Below are 13,164 nucleotides of genomic sequence, written 5' to 3'. Positions count from 1 at the left end.
TGTTTCCCAAATATTTGTTCAAACATCATTCTTGATGTTTCTGTAAAAGGTGTTTTGTGGAAGAGATTAACATTTAAATAGGTAAAGCAGATTACCCTTCATGATATGGATGTGGGTGCATCATACTATCAATTGAAGGCCTTAATAAAACAAAGACTGGCATTCACTGAAAAAGGAGTTCTGCTACCACATGGTCTTTGGGCTCAAACTACAACTCTTCCCTGGGTCCCCTGCTTGCCAACCTACCCTCCAGATTTTGGATTTACTAAATCCACACATTATCATGACCCAATTCCTTAAAATAAATCTCTATCTCTCTCTCCATATATATGTGTGTGTATGTATATGTATATATGCATACACACACACCCACACACCTGGAAAACCTTAATATAGATTATGGTACCAGGAACTGGGCTGCTGCTACAACAAACACTGAAGTATGTGAAAGAGGCTTTGGAACTGGGTAATGGGTAGATGTTGGAACAGTTTTGAGGTGCATGTTAGACAAAGTCTAGACTGTTTACAAAGACTGTTAGTAGAAAATATTGGTGTTAAAGGTGCTTCTGGCGAAGCCTCAGATGGAAATAAGGATTATGTTATTGGACATTGGATGAAAGGTGATCTTTGTTAAAAAGTAGCAATGAAGTGAATTGTGCTGAAGTGTTTTGTGGAAGGTAGAATTTGTAAGAGATGCAGCTGGCTATTTAGCTAAGAAATTAGAATGTGTTGAACATTCAGCCTGGTTTCTCCTCACTGCTTATAGTAAAATGTGAGAGGAGAGTTATGACCCTAAGAAATTGTTAAGCAAAAGGGAACCACACCTCAAGATTTGGAAAATTCTCAACTAATGCATATTGCAAAAAATAAGAAAGCATGTTCTGAAGAGAACAAGTTTGTGCCTGTATAATCAGTTGTTAGAGAGATTATGTATAGGACTCATGATTTAACCAGTCATCTCAGAAACCAAAAACAGAGTTCTACCAGCACCAGTAGAACCCTGCCAGTTTGGACTAAAGGGGACAGAGATGGAACAAAATGAAGGAAGACTGTTGGACTTTTCTCCACTTTAGTTCTACCTCTTTTCTACTCCCCACCTCCTACTATGGCCCCACTGGGTTTGGAAGTGCCAAGTACCACTCTGGTGGCTTAGGGGACAGAGCACTGAGACAAAAAAAGATTATTCTCCATCCTTAAGATCTATGGAATTTACCCCGCTAGGTTTTGGATTTGCTTGGTTCCTGTGACCCTTTTCATCTTTCCAATTTCTTCCCTTTGGATTGGGAACATCTATCTTACGCCAGTGCTACCAGTGTATTTGGAAGCAAATAACTTGTTTGGTTTCCCAGTTCACAGCTGGAGAGGAATGATAAGGAAGGATGAATCATACCTTGAGTCTCAACTACATTTTAATTTAGATGAGATTTGGGATTTAGAATTGATGGTGGAATGGGTTAAGACTTTTGGCTTGCTGGGATGGGGATGAAAGTAATTTGCATGTGACAAGGACATGAATTTTGGGGGTCCAGAGTGTGGAGTGTTACAGACTCAATTATATCCCTCAAAATTTAAAGCCCTAATCCCCAGTACCTCAGAATGTAACTGCTTGGGAGAGAGGGCCTTTAAAAAATGTTTCAGTTTAAAAATGAGGCTACTAAGGTAGGCTCTAATCCAATCTGACTGGTGTCCTAAGAAGAAGAAATTTTGACACATAAAGAGACAAGACAGTGGGAATGCACACATAGAAAAGACCATGTGAGGACACTACAAGGAGACAGCCATCTGCAAGCCAAGGAGGGAAATCTCATAGGAAACTAACTCTGCCAACACCTTGATCTTGGCTTTCTAGCCACCAGAACTGTAAACAAATTTCTGTTGTTTAAGCCACCCAGTCTGTGCTCTTTTGTTATGCCAGCCCTAGCAAACTACAGTAATCATCCTAACATTGCCAGAATGATCAACATAAACTTAGTAACTTCCAGGAATTCCTTGGTTTCAGGACTCGCTTGCTGGAAAAGCTCAATAAGAAATAAAGACTTCAACTTAAATATAGATTTGATTGTACTAAAATTCTTCCAGCTGAAGCTTTGAATGAGTATATACTTAAATCAGGCAGTTCTAAAGTTAGCTACACTCTCTAAGAACGTGATGTAAGAAAATATCAATTTATACAGTTGACAAAAAAATGTAAACAAAGTCATAGCCTTGAGTAAAAGCATCCAATGTGGGAGATTATCAAAGAGTAATATGGAGAGATTGGCATATTTGCAGTACCTAACCTTCAAGACGTGCACTGCTGAGGACAATGGTGGCATCCAAGAAAGCAACACTTAAGTTTACAAAAGAAGTTAAAGAGGAATACATTAATCATTAGCTTACACAGCACCAGATTTCTGAGATTATTCAGCTAAACTTTTTCTCTAGTTTCCTCTTCCCTCACTCTGAGTCACCATAATTGGGCAAACTCCATACATAATTCTTCTAGTGAATACTCAGTAAGAATTATCTTCCTGTGGAATTTGCCACAGGGATTTTACATATCTCATCAAATTTTAAAATTATTTTGGCAGCTGACAGGGAGAGTGTATAAATGAGAAATCAGATACAAAGTTGAATACTTCAAAAGATCAGGTCACTCTAATCAAAATTAAAGGAAGAAAATTGCAGATACTTAACCTCCTTTGAGGCATTAGGATAAATTCAGTTAAATAATTCTACTAATTCAGCCTTCTTAACGTTATTTAATTTCTTCTTCCTTATATGGTCGTTCACCTAGTCCATGTTTTTATCATCTCATAACTTTACTCTTTTCCTAGTCTTATCAATTTTCTAGTATTTACAGCCATCCATTTAAGTCATCTTAATATTGTCCCTATCAATTTCACATTTATCATCAATAATGTATTAGGAATTCCACATAGTAACTTCAAAGGAGTTTTATCTTTTTCAAGCTCAATTTACTCACTTGATAAAACGTGGAAGGAAGAGTAGCAGGTGTGAGGTGAAACTAATACTAGTTCAAATAACACTAATACATGAAAGGAGTTTTGTGTCATCTGGATGATGGAATTTGTTTTCAATGACTAAAGAGTATTGGGGCTCAAAAACTGAAGATAAATCCGATTTCATGGATGACTAAAAGAATCACTGACTTGTTTTGGAAGGGAAAAAAATGAGGCCATTTTTGTAGACTACATATGAAAATAAAAATATACATGTGTGGGCTTTTCCAGTAGAAAGCTGAAATGGAACTCATGAGGCCTGGTGATATAAAAGAAGAATCATTCACTTTAGGGTAATAGTTGAAACACAGAATTGATAAAAAAAAAAAAAAAAGAACAGATTATCTGGATTTACGGGTACATGTGCATTAGCCACTATCAAGAAGTAGAAGCAAACTGTGGAAACACAAAAAGGAAAAGGTCATGGAAGTTGTATAACACGATTATTTCCAACAGCCAGAATAGGATAAACTACCAAGAACTGTATGATCAGTAGTATAAAGTACTGTGAAATTGTCTCAAAGTGGGGTTATGAGGGGATCCAGTGGATTTTAACATTAAAATGAAAATGGCAAAGTTGAAGAAAACAGAAAATCTGTTTCCTGACAAGTGACTTGTTTTAGGGAAGAATAGAGGGGAACACACGTTTTTATTGCATGCAGACTCCTTAGTCTTTAACTTGCCAAAGTAGAAAGGAAAACAAGTTCATAGAGGAGGATAAAAAAATTCTTCATTATTTTCTGTATTTTGTAGTATAGGGATTATATCCTTGGGGTCTAGAGAAGGACATCTGATTAGTTACAAAAAGCAGTGTTTTAGCTATAATTCTAAGGGTGTGGTAAATCAACAGGCATTAGTATTTTGTGTTACATTGTTCTACAATTTTCTTCATAAACATGTACATTAAGAAATCCTCTTTTTGTTAATAAAGCAACATATCCTCATTTAATTTTCTATAAAATAAAGATGGCAAAATAATTATAATTTCTTATGATTCATTAAGAATGTCCACTTAAGATAATTAACATGGATATAAATTAATGTGTACCTTTGAGTGATTTTGTAACAGGACTAACGATTTGGGTACTCAATTTATGCAATTAATTTATGCAAATAATACATAGATAAGATCCTTGTTTAAATGACAGAGAAGTAAAATCATAAGTAAACGTAAACTATTAAATATCTTTATCCTAAGCAAGGGACTTACTAGCTTTAATACATTTAAAAATAAGTAGATGAATATGAAAAAATTAAACCATGCAATGACATGCATGGTAATTTTGTTATTTTAAAATTCACTTATACAAATAATTCTAAAATGTACTTTAATCATTTTGTCTATTACTTTTTGGTCAATAAATATAAAATCTTTAATAATTTATGAGACCATTTGTTTTAAAACTTCCATAATGTAGATGATCAAATATTTGTTTCCTACGATATTTTTGTTACCAACTTCTGAAAATATTAATGAATCTTCTTGGTCTTATTCACATGAGATAACCTTGGGGTGACAGCATAATGCTGAAAAAAAGCTTTTAAAATAATATCCATTTTCCATAATACATCATGCATGGTGTATAAGTTGCTCTACAAAACAGTTTTTGATGTGATCTCTTTTCTTTCTTACCTTTTTAAAGTTGATGCATCATCAAAACATTTTGTTTTCTTATGTGTTTCAAAAAAAGGTAAAAAACAATCTTCTGACCTTCTCTGCAATTGGCTGAAACTTTCATGCTTTCCATTCAGGGCTCCATTAGCCGAAAGTGGTTTTAACTATAACTGTACCCAAGCATTTCAGTCAATTACCAGCTTTTATCTTGTTGTTATCAGAAAGGGCCATTTTTTTTTCCTAAAATGCTCAATTAAGTTCATGAAAATAAATGGTGAGGAATATACAATTTGTTAGCCGTACTGTCAGGAGGACACTGGTCTTGGGGAAAAACATTTCAGAGGATTTCTTAATGAATAGAAATAGCTTTCATCAGACTAGATGTTTGTTCACATTTCTTTTTTCTCTGGCCGCAATTTACAGTTAACAACGCGGTAATTGAGTATTTGAAAGCTCTTAAAATATCTACCGTATACTTAAGGAAGGGTCCCATGTTTTTGCTTAACTACTCCATTTGTTTCCATTTGTATAAAGTGCATTTTAGAATCAATTGAGGTAGTAGGTTTTATTTGAAAAGCATCAGGAAAAAGTTGTTTTTTTTTTTTTTTAATCTGGGAAAAATGTGATAGAAAGACAAACATTTGGAGAAAATTAATCAAAGAATAAACTCTAAACATACAGAAATATTACAGCAATGAATGTAAAACTTGAAAATATAAGAAAAAAATTGATAACAGCCCCTAATTTGCATAATGATGTAACACTGTAGATGCTGCCTACAAGAATGCAGGCTTGAATGATGCTGCACCCATTTGCTGATGCTTTAACTTCTACTTTTGTCTTAAAACAAAAGTATTTACTGTTTGTCACACCATTCTAGGCCCAGTGTAAATTCTAGTGTGAATAGATAGGCAAAACCATGTATGTTAAATCTGATTATACAACATCTTCCAGACTAGCTTGGGAAATATATTCTAAAAATGTGAAATGTGACTAACATCTTTCTGGATTATGAGTAAATGCTGAAAAGTTAGTAATAAATCTATCAAGAAAAAAACTGTATGTCTGTTTTGTTTTTTTACTGTTTCACAATTTTCTCCACTAATATTTTAACAATAAAAACTGTATCTCAAGCATTTTATCCTAGCGAAAGTATCCAAGGCAATGGCAAAGAAAATTTATTGAATAAATATTACTTCACCAAAATGGTTTTCTTTCCTCTCTTTGCATTTGAAAGCCAGAAGTTAGGAGATTAGCCAGCCATTGTTGTGGTTGCTGTTGTGTGTCAACTTGGTTAGGCCACCACGCCCAGATATTAAGTCAAAGGCCAGAGTATATGTCACTGTGAAGATATTTTCTGGAGGAGAGTAACATTTAAATCAGTAGACTTTCAATAAGGCAGATTATCTTCCAGAACATGGATGGGCCTCATCCAATCCACTGAAGACCTTAATGAAAGCCTAACCTTCCCCGAAAGAAAGAAGGAATTCGGTCTTTGGGATCAAAGTACATCATCGTTTTCCAGGATCCCTAGCCTGTTAATCTTCCCTGAAAATTTTGGACTTGCCAGCCCCCACAAACATGTGAGCCAATTCTACATCTTTTATATATTTGTATATGTACGTATCAATAAATACATACATACAATATATATACGCACACATCCTGTTGGTTTTGTTTCTCTGGAAAGCCCCAATACATATTTCTGTCTGAATGTGGTGGCACGACAGCCAACAGACAAAAATCACTGTGTACTAGGAAGGCTTATTTACAATTCAGTGGTGGAAAAGAATCTAACTCATTTAAGTACAATCAGTTCAAATATATATCAAGAGATCATTGATACCCTCACATGAATGGTATACAGATATATGTGTACGCACATTACCAATTTTTTCCCATAGTCTTGAAAAGTGGACAGTCACTGGGTGATATAACTTAATGAGCAGGTGTAATTATTAATATACATGTTTAGAACCAGGAACACAGTAACAGAAGGTGATTATTTTCTCGAAGTAACTAATTTTTTCTATTTTTAATTTTATTTTGACTATAGTGACCTGATCTTTTGAAACATTCAATTTCATATTTCTCATTTATACATTCTTATCAACTGCTAAGTAGTTTCCCTGAATAAAAATCTAAACATTTATTTTGCATTAACTTTCCTTGAATATGGAAAATAATCATGGTCATGACCATTGATACTTTGTAGATTGTAGGCAAAATGCCATAATTTCAACTCTTTATCTTTTAACTTGGTAATGCTGCAAATATTTTATCTCCGGGAGATACACAAGGTTCCAAAAAGTGATTGTTTAATCAAAGACCAGTGCAATTTCATCAATGTACATGGCTTCAAAGGCATTTAATTATCCTTTTCATTGCAAAATTTGCGTTCGTTTCTCTTTGCCGATTGGTTTTATGTTCTATTACAAAATTTTGACAACTAGGATATACTTGAGGGTGAAAGAGAAAGAAACACACCATGAGGAGAAGTTGGCAAACACGGATAGGACACATCAAGAATGTACTGATTGAACCCTCACCAAAAAAGGCATTTCCTCAAGTTAAGAACAATCTTTAACTCACCTTTTTATATTTAGATTGTAAATTATTGCCTCAAATATTATAGACAATTAGTATTTGTTGAAAAAATTCCATAAAGAGAATAAGATAAATAATTACTACGACAATCCAGACCTATTTTAAACTCAGTTATTCAATTTCAATTTTATTTACTATTTAAATTATCTAAATAAATTAGTTGCAAGTATAAGAGTCTTTCCATTTACTAAAGCATTTACTCTTCATATATACAGAAAATATAATACATTGTTTTCAATTATCCTCATACAATACCCCTGAATTATCCCCAATCTATTAAAAAGATATCATGGCACAACATAGAAAATGCTACAGTTTAGATATTTGGCCAGAAAGCGTGAAAGAAAGTAATAACGCTTCATAAAGTTGACTAGTCATCCAAAACTCAAAGTATGAAACCACTAAATATTGGAAATAAACCATAGCTTTTTTTAATTTATTCTTACAAGTGGATTTTTTTTTATTATTGACTTCACTTTAGTCTTTCAATGTTATGTAAATCTAAATAAAATTAATCCTAAAAGTAAAATCAATTTTTATAAATTTTTCCATAAATGCTAATGGTTTAAGTATCTATTAAGAACTAATTCATGAGTTTTTTTTTAATTTGATAAACACATAAAAAAGAAAACTAATTTCATGGAAGCCAAACATTCATTTCTGACATTTTCAATTGGCTGTTTTAACTCAGTTTTTAAAATTTTGGTTTCCTTCTTTCATATACCCAAAGAAAGATTTGCAGACAGATTTCTGTGACCTAAAAATATTAATTTACTGGGGCACCTGGTTGGCTTAGCCAGTTAAGCATCTGCTTTCAGCTCAGGTCATGATCTCAAGGGTCCTGGGATCAAGCCCCTTGTGCAGCTTCCTGCTCAGCAGGCTGTTTGCTTGTCCCTCTCCCTCTGATGCTCCCCTGCTGCCCATGCTCTCTCTCTCTCTCTCTATATATATCAAATAAATAAAATTAAAAAATATATTAATTGACCTTTTGTTTTATTTTTGGGTTTGATCTTATTATTCTACTTTAAAAAGACTGAGGCTTTGAAATAGAAGTTTGCGGTATCCATGTCAAATGATCGTGACGGTACATTGAAGATGTGTTGTATTTAAAACATATTTAAATAAAAACTTCTCATTTTAGGAGAAATGCACGGTACATTTTTATATACAACAAAGTTTCACTAAACCTACTTTCATAAAAATTATAAACTAAAAGTGGGAAAAAATAGCTTAAGGTGTTTAGTTACATAACTGGGACAACTGAAATATTATTTCCTTGTTTGTGCTCTGCTCTCTGTAGTAATGATTTGTAAATAAAATATAAGAATGTTCATTTAAAAAGTGATATGCTTTTCCATGTGTGCTTACTGTGAAAAATAATTAAATAATTGAACCTGAAAAGGGAGATTAATAATTAAAGGATTTTCTTATTACATATCATACCAAATATTTTGCTTTCTTTTGTCCAAGTCTCAACATCTATCTAGCTAATCTAGCTAACCTAGCTAGCTAATCTATGTACCTACCTCCTGCAACAAGTTTATATTAGTATTTGAAGAATAAAATGAGAAAAATAGGGAAAGACTCATAGTCCCTAGAAAGTAACAGATTGGAGAAAAAAATGAGCCCACAATGTCATGTCATGTATAGATGCAGAGGATTTTTGAAAAGTCTCAGAATTATTAGTGGAAATATAAAATCAAGGAAGAGCTTAAAGGGCATCCAATTGTTCTCCTACCCCATCACTGCAATCTGATATTCCATTAAGGGAAAAAAAAAAAAAGAAAATCACATTAACAAATAAGGAAGGAGTTTAAGGAAAAGGGGAGTGAGATAAAAATCCCTGTAAATAATTTATTTGGCAATGCAAATTTATATAGTTATGAAACACAATTTAGCAAAACTGGAATATATTTAGCATCTAAAAATTATTATTTTTCTATAAAATATACAGTGTGGCTTAAAGTATCCACAATATAAAGACACTGGTCATATTGGATTAAAGCCCACCTGTATGACATCATTTAATTTTGATTCCCTATTTAAAGGCCTATCTCCAATACAGTCCCACTCTAAGATACTGAGGGTTAGAACTTCAACATATGAATTCTGGGGAGCACAATTCAGTCAGTCCACAATAAATACAACATGTGTGAAAGTTTGAGAGGTTAGGCACTGACTCATTTTCACGTGTCTCAAGGATTTACTTTCCCTTCAGTTCCAAATCTTTCCAGTCGGAAGCCCACTTGGATCTTTAAGTATAAGGTATGTATGTAAGTATATATGTATGTATGTATTTAAAAGGTTTTATTTTTAATTAAATCTCTATACCCAATGTGGGGCTCAAACTCACAACCCCCAAGATCAAGACTCACATGCTCCACCAATGAGCCAGCCAGGTGTCCCTAGCTGGAGAAATAGCTATGTGCTGATGCCAAACCAGATACCAGGTGCCTATCATTAATTTTTATGTTAAATTTAAAAAGTGCTGAGAGCCTGGTACATGGGGCTCAATGCTTGATATGTACAGAAAAATATCCCAATCAGTGACTATGTGGACATTCCAAAAGTTTCATTCTCAGTTTGGCCAAGGGTCATTGCTATGGCCCTAGGCATTCCACTGATAACCAACAACTGAACAAAAACAGACCTGCTTTCATATATGTAGAGGTTCTAAAATAAAGTTAATCTCAATTATACAAAACGACTTTTAAAGAGGATTAGGAAAAGATTTAAAGAAATCTTTAAATCTTTAAAGATAAGATTTTAAATGATTTTTCTGTTGCCATACTATACTTTCTAAATTTTCTATAGAATTACCATTTTATTCAGAAAATATTAACAGCAAATTTTATGGAAATTCTTTATCCAGCCTTTATGCCTGAGAATTTGACATCTCTCATCCATACAAATCCCCTTACCATTTTTAAAAATTCCTCTCTATATTGTTTCCAAGCCAATACCTGGATCTACCTATCATTATTCTTTCCCTTTCTGTGTAAATCATAATCATAGTCATGAGGAGAGTCTGGTATTATTTGTTTTATATGGATACCTTTGCCTTCCCCAAAAGGACTCTTCTCACTAACCATCTACTATGCCTGAAATCTGTTTTAAGTATTATTTTATGAGTAAGAAACATTGAGGAAACATGGTTGGAGTCAAGAGTTAATTAACAAAAAATGTTTTTTCTTTTCTCACAGAAAGCACATTAAAGCACGCATGTTTGGGAAGATCTGCAGTTCTACGGGTTTACTTCTGCCACTCACCCTATCCTCATTCAGTATTAATCATTCAGAGAAATCAAGCTGGATCTACCTCCTGTATTTACTGTTATGGCTACAAGGACTGATTCTTAGAAAGGATAGGGAGAAAGGTGAATTTACTCTATTGACAGGGCTTAAGAACTGATTTGCAATCAGAAAAGCCTAGTGTTTTTACCAAACTGGGGCTAGAAAAGGGTTGCACTGCCCTCATGTTAAAATACTTTTATAACTCCCCATTGCCTGTGTGATAAAGTGGGAACTCTTCCGTATGACATACAAGTCAACATATATGGCTACTGTCCATCTTTTCTGTGAATTTTGCATTGCTCTCCGATACACATGAAATGTTCCAGTCTGGATGTATTTCTATTCTCTATGTGTTCCAGCTTTTTTCTAATTCCATGTTTTGTACTCCCAGACTTCAGAGTGAATTTTCTCAAGTTAGGTCAAAAGTTACCTGTTCCATAAATATTCCATGGCTCCTCCTATTCCATCACAGTCAAAGAATCATCTTTGTGCATCCTTAAAGGGCACTGTTCTATTCTAGCATTAATTATAATATATCGTAAGTTTATGTATATATTGCTCCCAATAATTACATGAGGACAAGGACTTCGTTTTATTATTTCCCAATTTCCAAGCCCAGCACAGAGTTGGTTGCATATACTATATACCATAAGTTTGGGATCACTTAATAAATTTATTAAAGTAAGTATATCTACAAACATTCCATCATGACAACTAAGAGATGTCTAGCAAGTAAGAATTTTAATGGAGGGACCATGATGGATAAATAGGCTCCTCAACCTCCCTTCTCCCATGGATACACTGAATGTACAGGCACACATGAAGCATTCCCTCTGAGAGAAAGCCACAAACTAGCTGACTGCCTCCTCCTATACACTGGGCAAGTAAGAAAATATCCACGTCATAGTGGGTAGTAAAGGCTGAGACACACTCTCACCATAAACCCTACCCCTGCACAACACCATTAGTTAGGAAGGAAACGCCACCTCCCAGGTTATCCCTGAGAAGTTAAGGATTGCCCAATATCCCTAATGCCCCAAGTTTTAAGGCTCCCACCAGAGATGGACCTTTGAAACATCAGACTAAGAACCAACAAGGCTTGTATTCACAAATCCCACAGCACAGTGGCAAATAAAAAAGTAGTTCTAAATGAAGGCATGAGCATTCACCATGGCTATCCCACCTGAGCTCAGCTTAAAGGAACAGGCAAAAAATACCAAATGTGCAGGACAGAAGGCAATGTCTTCAAAGAAAACATTTTCAAAATTTTCAAAGAAAAAGCTGTCAATCAAATACACTCTACCAAACACAGTTGGGCTTTAGACTCAAAGGAGAAATAATTTTCCAGGCAAACAAAGCTGAAAGAGTTAATCACCAATAGACTAACCTGACAAATTATGTTAAAGGGGGTTCTTCAAGCAGAAAGGAAAGGACTTAATTAGTAATATGAAAACATATGAATGTATAGAAGTCACTGTTAGGTAAATAGGTAGCTTAATACAGAAATTTTAAAATTGTAGTGTTGCTAAATATATGACTTACAACTTTAATAATAAAAGTTAAAGAACAAAAGTAAAAAAAATCACTGTAACTTCAACAATTTGTTAATGGATGCACAAAATAAAATGATGTAAATGTTAACATCAAAAACAAAATGTGAGAGGGGAGGGAATAACTGTAGAACTTTTGTATGTATTCAAAGTTATCAGCTTAAAATACACTTTATTTTCAATGAGATGTTTTATGTAGCTTTACAGTAATCACAAAGCAAAAATCTATATTCAAAAAAGGAATTAAAGCATACCACTGTAATAAATCAACAAATCACAAAAAATAGCACAAAAGATAAAGAAAGGAAGCATAAAATATTCAGAAAACAAAAAATGGGAATAGTAAATCCCTATCACTAATTTCTTTAAATGTGGAAGGATCTAAGTTCTCCAATAAAAGACAAAGAGTGCCTAATGGATAAAGGACACACAGATTTAAAGGGAAAGCATGAGAAAACATATTCCATGAAAATGGAAACCAAAAGAAAGCATGGGTAGATATATCAGAAAAAATAGACTTTAAACCAAAGACTATAACAAGAGACCAGGAAGGTCATTATATAATGCAACTGGGGTCAATTCAGCAAGAGAAATATAGCAACAGTAAATACTTACATATCCAACATCAGAATACTGAAGTATATAAAGCTAATATTAACAGATCTGAAGGAAGAAATAAATAGCAATAATAGGAGGCTTCAATAACCCAATTTCAACAATGGATAGATCATTCAGAAAATTAATAAGGAAACAATGGACTTAAATTACACTTCAGAGAAGATGGATCTAATAGACATAACCACAACCTTCCAGCCAAAAGCATAAGAAAACAAAATTTCTGAAGCATGTATGGTACATTCTCCAGGGTCATGTATCAAGCCCCAAAACAAAGTCTTAGCAAAGTTAAGAACACTGAAATCTCATCAAGCATCTTTTCAAACCACAATGGTTCAAAACTAGAGGTCAAATCCAAGAATCTAAGAATCTAAACTCACAAAATGTAGAGATTAAAGAACATGTTTTTGAACAATTAACAGGTTAAAAAAAAAGAAATCAACAAATATCTTGAGCTAAATTAAAATGGAAACATATAAAAA

This window comes from Callorhinus ursinus, unplaced genomic scaffold, assembly GCF_003265705.2.
Source record: "Callorhinus ursinus isolate GAN/ISIS: 27379988/994484 unplaced genomic scaffold, GSC_fseal_2.0 scaffold3, whole genome shotgun sequence".
In the NCBI taxonomy this organism is placed as follows: domain Eukaryota; kingdom Metazoa; phylum Chordata; class Mammalia; order Carnivora; family Otariidae; genus Callorhinus; species Callorhinus ursinus.
This window is presented reverse-complemented; position numbering follows the sequence as displayed.